Here is a 10884-nt window from a genome sequence, read left to right on the forward strand (position 1 = left end):
GCCAGGGCCTGTGGCCAGGCACGGGCGGGTTGCGGAGGGCACACAAAGACGCGGGCTGCCCCGGCCTTTGATGAGTAATAGCCATTCCCTGGAGCCACGATTCCACTCGGCTGCTCCGGCGCCCCCTGCCCCTCCCCACTCCAGCTCCTCAAATAAGACTCGTTTTTGTTCGCAGGACACAATGCGAGAAAATGTCACCCAGGGGGCGTGCCCCCTGGCCCCCAGCCCTGACAACCGGAGCTCTTAATCACTTGGCCTCCTTCCTCCCCAGCCTCCCTCCTCAGCAGCTGGGGGAGCTGGGGGAGGGGGCGGCAGTCAGGGCGGCGGGGGGAGGGGGGGGCAGGTACCACCTTCTTGCTCTGAACTGTCTTCCAGGCCCCACAATCTACTGTGTTTATTTGGTTCTCCTCTCCGCGGTGGCAGCGGTATCAAAACTGGCCGGGGCCTCTGTACCAGAGAGCTGGGAAGGGACTCCAGAAAGAAGCACTAAGAAGCTGTACCAAAGCTTTGAAAAGTGCAATAACGAAAGAAAAAGCATCCTCAGAAGTGGTGGGTAAGGACCCACGTCTCTCTCTTCTCCAGCCACTATGCCCAAGCTGGCCTGCCCAAGATGACCTTTAGGCTGAGAGCCCCCTGAAGAGATACTTGTTTGGATAGATTTAGGGCAGGAATCTTTCCATATAAAGGCTCTGTGACCAGTGGTGGCATTAACGATTGGCTCGGAGAGACAGAATCGCCCCCCTCCCCGTTTATCTCCCTAAGAGCCCGTTTGTCTACACCATATAAGAGCTATGTGCTTGCTAGGCAAACCCAACCTCTCCCGTTCTCTTCCCAACCAAAAGACTTCTCTGTATACTTCTAGACCCTGCTCTGGGGAGGCCTTTTTCTCTTTTGACCCCATGCCTCATTGACCAGTCAGGTCCCATCGTCTGTCCCTCTCCCTCTCTCACCTGCCCGCACCAGCCCCCTCCCTCCCGCCTCCCTGCTTCCACTCTGGCCCCCCTCCGACGCATTTGCCACACAGCAGACAGAGCAATCTTTATGAAATGGAAATCAAATCATGTCACTTCCTCACTTAAAAGCCTCCACAGACTTCTCCTTGCCCAGAGAATGAAACTCAGACTCTGCCGTGAGTGAGGTGGGGAAGGCCCAAAGAAGGACAAGGAAAAAGGATTTTGATTTTTCATTGTGTGCGAGGAGGGAGCTCACCCCGCCCCCGGCCCCGGTGCTGCCAAAATCAGGTGGTAATGACACGGAGAGGCCGATAGTCTTATTTTGAGGAATACATTGGACTGATCAAACTTGTGTACCGAGATCCCGCAGTGACTCAAGAAGCCACCCTCCTACCCACAGCCCCTGTCATTCTTCTTTTCCTTGACTCCATGAGATCCGGCAGAGAGAAGGGGAGATTACAACCCAGTGTGTAATTCCCCAGACCACTTGTGCAAGCATTTAATCACTCAGCACGTGTATTGAATCCCTCAACCAAATCAAGCCCTGGTTAGGCATGGCGGTACATAAATAGGAATTATGGCCTGGCTGAAGGCAGATTACAGGGAGACAGAAGATGTCATGGGAAGCCTGTCTGGAATCTTGGGGAAGTAACGTAGGGAGGACAGAAGGACGCAAAAGAGACAAATGTTTGTCCTTCAACTCAGCCTTCACAGAGGAGTCAGGCAGAAGTCCAGGCTGGAATTCTTGGCAGAGAGGTAAAGTCCCTGAAAGGATATGAAGTGTGGTACAGACAGGTCAAGGAGCATGCTGGGAAATGAGCTCGGTCTGGGAAAGCAAGGGTCAGACCATGAATGGACTCGGAAGCCTTGTTAGGACTTGGCTTGGTCTTCAGACCACAAGGCTACAGAGGAATTGCTAGAGCAGAAAAAGCCCATAATCAGATTTGTGCCTCAGAAAGCTCTCTCTGGCAGCAGAGAGATATGATAGACCGGAGAGGGGACAGGCTGGAGTCAGGGAGACGGACAGGTTCCGGAAGGAATGGTGACAGAGGGGGTGGGGACCTGTTCAAAGTAAGCCTGTCCAGACTTCGTGACCATGGAGTGGGATGTTGATGGCAACACCTGGATTTCAAGCTCAGGCGATTGGGGGAGGGGAAGGCTGGGGTGCAGATTCCTGAGGGACATGCAGGTAGAGACCTGGTGACCTAGTCTATAGTCTACCCTTGGAGACGAAATGTGCCCTGGGGAGAGGGCCCAGGAGGTCATGTCAAGAGCATGGATAGCCAGAGTCTCCCTCTTGGTGTTCCAAGGAGGTTGCTGCCCCTCACCTTCCAGAGGAATGCCTGTACACGGTGAACCAGGAACTGCTGTGTACCTGCAGAAACCAGCACCACCCAGAGGGTAAAGTGAGCTTCAACCTCCCCCCCCCCACACACACACAACTATGCCTTAGAAAATACCTGACTAAACAAATCCTCATATTTTTCAGATGCAAAAATGGAGACTCTGTGGGTAGAATGGCCTTGCCAAAAAATGATTGCATTCTTCTGGGGAGGTGGATTCTGCATTTACTTTTGATCCATGCACAATCTAATTCCATGGAGCGTAAGTGTGGCAGACAGAGGGAGCCCGCACACAGGGTCAAGGGGGCAGGGGAGGAGGGTGTTCTGGGAGAGGGACTGGAGACCTGGGAATGGCTTCCCTCTCCAGGGTGGATGACTCCCAATCTCTAGAGCATGCCACCCTGTACCCAAAGACACTGGCTCCCCCTAGTGGCTGATGGGAGCATTGCTTTTGGTCCCCTGTTGGCTTGGAGTTGAAGTCCCAAGAGAATAGGACTCAGTTCCTCTGATCCGTCCAAACTGAGCTAAGTCCCAGTGACCCTCACTGGGGACAGACCCTCCTCCTCACAGGGGACACGGTCACTCTCAACAAGGCTGAGATGGCCCGCAGGTGCTTGCTTCCTCAAGGACAGAAATGTTTCAATGATTTCCAGCAAGGGGCAGGGAGACTCCACACCTGTGTTTCTCACAGCCAGGCCAGCCGGGAGCTCCTGGAGGACCAGAGTCACCCCGATTTCCCTGCTGTTTCCTCCAGGTTGAACACAGTGCTTGCAACGCTGCTGTTCAGTTGGAGATGGAAGCCCACTCCACCCATCAGCCTCTCACTCCTGACTGGAATACCCATACGCACGGAACCTCCACAGTTCAAACCATTATGAAGTTAGTAACGTGTGATTTGGTGTTTGAGATCGAACCCAGAGTCTGGCAAGTACTAGCATGTCTAGGCAAGGGATCTATGCTGAGCCACATGCCCAGCCCAGGCATTTAAATAAAACAGTTTCCAGGGCCGGGGGAAATGGCTCAGTTGGTAGTTTGCCCCTCAAACAGGAGCACTGGGCAGAAAAATGAAGGACGGCTTCATGCTTGTGATCTAGGAAGATGGAGGCAAGAGGGTCCTCGGGGCTTGCTGGTCTGTCAGTGTGGTTGAATCAGCGAGCGCTAGGCCCAGAGAGACACCATGTCAGTAAATAAGATGGCAGAGTGTGGTGACACGTGCCTTCCATTCCAGCATTTGGATGACAGAGCCAAGCCTGTCTCTGTGGGTTCAAGGCCTGCCTGGTCTTACGTAGTGAGACCCTGTCTCAAGAAAAAGAACAAAGACAAAAACAAGGTAGAGATGTGATTGAAGAAGATACCCAAGATCAGCCTCTGGCCTCCAGATGCTACATGTGCGTGCGAGTGTGCAGGCAGGCATGTGTGTACTCGTGCGCGCACACACGATGGGAGAGAGAGAGACTCCGGGTACCTCTGGCGGCGTCAGTGGTAGTGAAGAGCTTCTGGGATGCACTTCTCTAGTGCAGTCTGCATGTGGCCTCCAGCTCCTTCCCTGTTTCTTCCCTTGGAGGGCAGTAAGCAGCCGCCACAACTGGGGCCTTCTCAGTGCTGTCAAGAACCCTGTTGCTGCTTCTCCCTGAGCCCAAGAGCTGAAGAGTTTTTCATGCTTGGCACCGCGGAGATGGGTGATGCCATATTGTGACTTTACCTCTTTTTCCCAGGGCAAATTGGTTGCACGGATGTCCACCTAAGGTGCTATACTATGTCTCCTCCTTCCAAATGGGCTGTATTTCTGGGATAACAACACACACACACACACACAGGTCCTGATTGGGGAGGGCTGCCTATCCTGGAATAGCCTTGGGTGTGATCCCAGGACTAGCTGGCATTTGCTCAAGCCCTGAGGTGCTTCTGTACACCACTTTGGGGTGAGAGATGTGCTCCATCACCCCCATTTTGCAGGAGTGGAAGCAGGTCACACATGCTGCTTGTGGTCACAGAACTGGCAAGTGTGATGACTGGGCCTCCTGACTCCGGTGTACTTTCCCATAACTGCTCCCTCTGCACAGTCCAGCCAGGACCTCTGGGAGACCTGTTTGGTGATGGCCACAGGCTTGGCCACCTGGAGAGATGGATTCCCAGGACCCACTCAGACACAGGCCCGCCTCCATCCCCCTCCTTCCTTTCTAGTCCGTGTGTTAGCATCAGACTGCAGGTCAGGAGGCCCTGGAAGGTTAAGAGCAGAGAGAGAGAGAGAGAGACAGAGACAGAGACACAGAGAGAGAGAGACAGAGACAGAGAGAGACAGAGAGACAGAGGGGGGGGTGGGAGGAGACCAGCACACTAATACAAACACAGTATTTCCTGGGTCTAGTAGAGTGTCTGAGATGTACGCAGTACGCAGTTGAGAGCCATCCATGAACAGTGAATGGATAGATTAGGGGTAGCAATGTCCCCCTCAAGGAGGTGTTTGGAGGACTTAAAAGATAAGCAAGGATACTTGCTGAGGGTCAACACCCTTCCAGGAAGTCAACTCCTGCCTTCAAGTGGGGCGGCCTGTGACTAGATACAGAAAATGTTCACAGACCGTGTCTTATTCCCCTTCATCTCCTAAACTAATTCTGCTTAAAGTAATATGCCCACAAAAGCTGCCGCCTGTGCAGTGCCTGGTCTTGGTGCAAGACTCCAAGATACACTCTGTGGTATGGCTCAGGCTTAAGCCTCCAGGAGCCTGCAGCAAGCCAGCAAACACACCAATATACAAGTGTCCAGGTGCCAAGGTGGTTAGGAAGATATGCCCTCATCTCACTGAACAGAGTAGGTGCGGGAGAGGCAGGAAGAGTCTGTGTACCACTCTTAGAAGGGACCTGGGAACCACTGTGGAAGAACACCAGTTGCCAGGGGAAGGAAAGAGAGGGGGCCTGGTCTGTCCGCCTCTCTCCCTCATAACCCTCCACCATCACCATGAGAAAAGCCCTGGCTTTAGTGTCGCTATGCCCAACTCTGATTCTCCTCCCTCCCACCATTCTGCACATCTCCGATCAACCTCATCCCTACTCTTCACGGTGCCCTGGTCTCTGATGCACAAACTGCTTTCGGCCTTCCCAGAAAGCCCCTTGTTCCTGGCAGTCTCCTTTGCAGCTTTCCTGCAGGGATCCAGGAAAGGTAAGCACCTCCTTGCTTCAAATTTACTTTTTCTCGTTCCTACCCTTCTTTCTCTGCTTTTTTTGGTGGGGGTGGAACTCAGGACCTCGGACATAGTAGGCACACTCTTAATTGTTTAATTGATTTGAAGACCCTTCACTTTCCCCCACCTTGTGACTACCTGTTCCTTGACTAACACAGTGACCCCCACACACACACACTACCCAGAACATCTCTTAACCCTCTCATCCCAACACTTACTTCCTGACAGGCACCTCATGTCCTTCCTCACTCTCTTGGGTCGGCGTAGCAACTCTTCCTCAAGGGCTCCCAGTCAGGTACCTGATAGGCCTTCCCAGATTCCAGTCTCTCTACCCAACTTCCCCTCTTGGGAAAGAACTAGAGGATTCCAGGATGGGGCCTAACTCCAGCCCCATCCAGGGTGGGGACCCTGTCTCCTTGTCTCCTTGCCACATCCTGCAGTCCCCCGCCCACTGCTGTTTTCCCATCCCTAGAGAATCTCTGACATGCTCAACTGCCACTTCCTTGTGCCCTGCTTGTCATCTTCTCCTGTGCTTGCAAAAACATTCAGAGAATAGAGGACTCCCCAGGGAGAACGCCAAGTGAAAGGGGCGCCATAGGAAGCCAGGTGTTCAGTCGGATCCCAATTATCCATACGTTATAAACAAGGGAAGGATGCCAAAATTCTAACAGTGGCTGTTTCTTACGGTTCGCTGGGTTTTATTTCAGTTTTTGTGATCCAAAAAACAGCATTATAGAAAAGAAGAGAAAAATGCCTTTAACTAGATGTTTTGTGTTTACGCCTAAGAGGAATTGAATAAGCATTTTCTTTTGCTGCGTAATTATCATGGCATGCTCTCCATAATTAATTAATCAATACTGTGAGTAATTATTTTGGTATACACATATCATGAGCTGATTATTCCAATCAAGCGAGTTAACACCTTCTGCTTATTTTTAGAAGTCTAGGAAAGCAACTTTGGTTACATTTAGAATTTTTTCTTTCTTCTTTCTTTTTTTTTTTCTGATGGCAGGGTTCCATTTACGTCAAGTTCTGTCACTTTTCTTGTCTGTTGTCTTCTTTTTAGCCTCGCTCTGTCCTTCTCCTCCCTCGTCCTCCTCTTTCTCTCTTTCCCTCCCCTCCTCCTATTGTTTGAGACTGTGTCTTGCTATGTAAGCCAGGCCGTCTCCACCTCATGAGCCTCCTGTCTCGTCCTGAGTTCTCTGATGCTATGTAAGCCAGGCCGTCTCCACCTCATGAGCCTCCTGTCTCGTCCTGAGTTCTCTGACCGTAGGCATGTGTCACCATGCCTGTCATTCCCCTCTTCTTGTTGTCGAAGATAGATTTGTATATAGTACCTACACATATAGAACTCAGCGTTCCAGCCAACTGTGACGGCACACACCTTTAAACATTACACCGGAAAGGCAGGAACAGGTGGCTCTCTCTGAGCCAAGTCCTGCCTAGTCTCAAAGTTTTTGAAAAGGAGCTCAGAGTTCCAGAAGGTGAATAAAGAGTGAGGAACACCGCCGGGTGGTGGTGGCGCACGCCTTTAATCCCAGCACTCGGGAGGCAGAAGCAGGCGGATCTCTGTGAGTTCGAGACCAACCTGGTCTACAAGAGCTAGTTCCAGGACAGGCTCCAAAGCCACAGAGAAACCCTGTTTCGAGAAACCAAAAAAAAAAAACAAACAAACAACAAAAAAAAAAGAGTGAGGAACACCCTACCTCACTGTTTCCAAAGATACACATTTTAATTAATTAACTAGTTAGTTTATTAGTTGATTGACTAACTAGCTAACTTAGACCAGGTCTTGCTATGTAGCCCAGACTGCCCTCTAACTCATCTAACTTCCCCGCTACAATCTCCGTGGTGTGGAGAGATTGTAAGTAGACGCCTTGACTCCCAGCCCCTTCCAAGTCTCATTTGTTTGTATTTCGAGAATGGGCCTTTGTAGCCCAGGCTGGTCTAGGCAAGGATAACCTTCCTTGGACTCCTGATTCTTCTGTCTCCACCTCCCAAGTGCTGGAACGACAGCTGTGTACCACCACACCTGGCATCTCTCTTTTACCTGTCAGTGTTTTGCCCCCTCCATGTTTCTGAACACAGGTGCACTACTTGCAGAATTCCCCACTGTTAATACGTGCCTATTGCCTCCCATCAGGGCGATGAGGATTGAGCGCATGCGTGTCCTCTTCCCTGTCCCCCTCTTACCTGGAGCAGCCATCTCGTACTTTAGGCAATCTTTGAAGGGCTAACCTCACCACTCGGAACACATTCCCTACACTAAGCTATTTCCTATGCTCACATCTTAGGAATGAATTTAGATTTTTTAACAATCCTGACTTGTTTTCTACACACCTATTGCCGACTAATCCTCACATTGATATAAGTAAAATCTTCTCATAATACTCTTGTTTGTTTGTTTTACTTCTGGTTTGAGACAGGGTTACTCTGTATCCTTGGCTGTCCTGGAAACTCACTCCGTAGACTAGGCTGGCCTGCAATTCATAGAGTTCCACCTGTTTTACCGCCCGAGTGCTGGGATTGAAGGCATCACAACCGCCGCCTGGCTTCTCATTATGTTTTATTTGTTTGTTTTATTTCTGTGTCTGTGCTGGAGACTGAGGGAGTTAGGTCATCGGATCCCCTGGAACTGGAGTTATAGGAGATCATAAGCCATCATATGGGGTACTGGAATTCAAACCAGGTCCTCTGAAAAGCAGCAAATAATCTTAAGTCCAGCCCCTATCTTGTTTTCTTTTGAGGCAGGATCTCTCACTGACCTGCAGCTTGGCAATTAAGCTGGGGATCCTCCTATCTTTGCCTTCCCGGTGCTGGGATCACAAACTTTGTGTGTGTGTGTGTGTGTGTGTGTGTGTGTGTGTGCGCGCACGCGTGTGCGCGCATGTGGACATGTGTGTGGAAACCAGATATCAACATATCAGTCTTTTTCTCAATTTTTCTCCCTCTTATTGGTGTGTGCATGTTTATAATGTGTGTACATGTTTGTGTGTGTGTGTTTGTGTGTACAGGTAGTGCAGATCGACAGTTGATGTTAGGTGTCTTCCTCAATCCCTCTCTACCTGCTTCTTCAGAGAGTCTCTCTCTGAACCCGGAGCACACCCGTCCGGTAGATTGACTAACCAGAGGCCCCCTCCAGTCTTCACCTTCTCAGTGTTGGGTTCTGGGCACTCATTGCCACACCTAGATTTTTTTAGATGGGTTCTAGGAGATTGAATTTAGTTCCTCGGGCAGCAAGCATGGATTAGGATGAGTTATTTCCCCAGCCCCTCTGGTGGTATCTTCAACCATTTCGCCTCCTCCTTCCCCTTCTGCTCCCATCTGCTCTCCACATTTCTTGGCTTCCGGATAACTCGGGATAACTTCCATCCTCTTAGGTCCCCCTTTCCCACTTCCAGTTCGATGTCTTGTTTTCTGAACCCTTTCTTTTTTCAACTTTCCTTCCTCTTTTGCTCTAGTGCATCCTTAAGTAATTTCTTGAGAAATGTACAAGATAAAACATTTCTGTGGCCTTATATTTAGAGTATGTCTCCTGATAGCTTGTGGGAGTTAGCTCTGTCTTTCCACCATGTGGGTTCTGGGAATCGAACTTAGGTCGCCAGTCTTGTGGCAAGCATCTTTACCCACAGAGTCCACTCAACATCCCACAAACACTTTTAAATCTGGGTTTTTCTTTTTTCACAGTTGTGCTCTTTACATACACTGGATGAAGCCTTTTCTCATCAAATAGGTGGCTGGCATCTTTCCACGTACTTAGAGCTTTAATTTCTCCTAGTGACATTTATCATTTTATCACACAGATATAAATGTGTATCCCTAAATATGCCATGGTTTTGACACCACTGTCCGTGATCAGTTTCCAAGTGTCACTTGCATCTTCCATCATATGTAGCCACCGCCTATAACAGTAGCTTTGCATGCTCTTTCGGGTTTCCTACATGTGTAACCATGTCATCTGCTGATGGGGTTTTACTTCTCTTGTTTCTTTTCTGCACAGGCTATGCACCCCCAGGACTATACTGCATGAATGGAAGTGAGCATTGTCTTCAGCGGGGGCGGGGAGCTGCATATATCTGTGTATGAGTATTCACAAGTGTGTGAGAACTTGTGAATACACACGTCGGTGTGTGCGTGTGTGTGTTCATGTGTATGGAGGCCAGAGGTTGATGATTGATGTAGGGTGTCTTCTTTGACTGCCACCCACTTTATTTAGTGAGGCAGGATATCGTGCTGAACCCAGAACTCATTGATGCAGACAGCCTAAGCTAGTCAGCTTGCTTTAGAGGAGCTTCCTCCCAAGCTCCTGACTACAGGAAGGTGGCCACGCCCACCCAGCATTTATGTGGGCTCTGGGGAGCTAAACCCTAGTCCTCAAGCTTGGCGAGTGTTCTAGCCATCAAGTCATCTCCCCAGGCCTGGGCATCTTCTTTCGTTTAAAGAAAACATTTCATTTTTCATCTCTTCCTCTTTTTCTGAATACTGTCTTGTTTTCATGAATGGTAAAATCTTTCTCTGAATATGTCAATTACAGCAAATGGTTTGTTTAGATCTTTGGTGCTTCTTGTCTCAGAAAATGCTAAGCTTTTCGTCTGTGTTGTTTTGTTTGGGTTTGTTTAGTTGATTTTCTCTCCTGTTACTGTTTTTCTTGTATTGAATTATTGTCAGTTGTCTGATTGCTCTGGAAGAAGAGTAAGACCCCCTAGGGTGACTCGTTAGTCCCCAGATCCTTTCTTCCTGTGGATTTGAGAGTCCCACCACAAACTACATTTTCAAGCCCGCTTTGTGACCTCGTGAGATCAAGTAACTGAATTTTCGCCAATAAAACCGGGCAGGAAATATATGTGCCATTTCTGCTTCATTTGCCAGAAATAAAATCTCTACTGTTTCCTCTGTTTTCTCCTTCCGGCAAATCAGAACACAGATGTACCGTGGCAAGATGAAGATTATCATTTAGGGGGCAGTTACACACACACACACACACACACACACACACACACACACACACACACACACACGCTGGAGAGATGCCTCTGACATTAAGAGCACTGGCTGCCCTTTCAACTGCCAGAGTTACATTCCCAGCAACCATGAGGTGGCTCACAACCATGTAGAACTCCAGTCCCAGGAGACCTTTTTCTGGCTTCTGTGGGCACCAGGCAAGTGCATGGTACACAGGTTATACACACAGGCAAAAGCATTCTGACAGATAAAATAAAAATAATTTTTAAACACCCAACACAACAAAAAGAAATTGAGCCTCTGAGTGACCTGTAGAGCAAAACTAAATTAATTTCTGCCAAGCATAGTGGCACACACCTGGAATCCAGCTTCAAGAGAAGTTAATTCCTTTTTGTTTGTTTTTTGTTTTTTATTTTTTGTTTTTATTTTTCAAGACAGGGTTCTC

This window comes from Microtus ochrogaster, chromosome 7, assembly GCF_000317375.1.
Source record: "Microtus ochrogaster isolate Prairie Vole_2 chromosome 7, MicOch1.0, whole genome shotgun sequence".
In the NCBI taxonomy this organism is placed as follows: Eukaryota; Metazoa; Chordata; class Mammalia; order Rodentia; family Cricetidae; genus Microtus; species Microtus ochrogaster.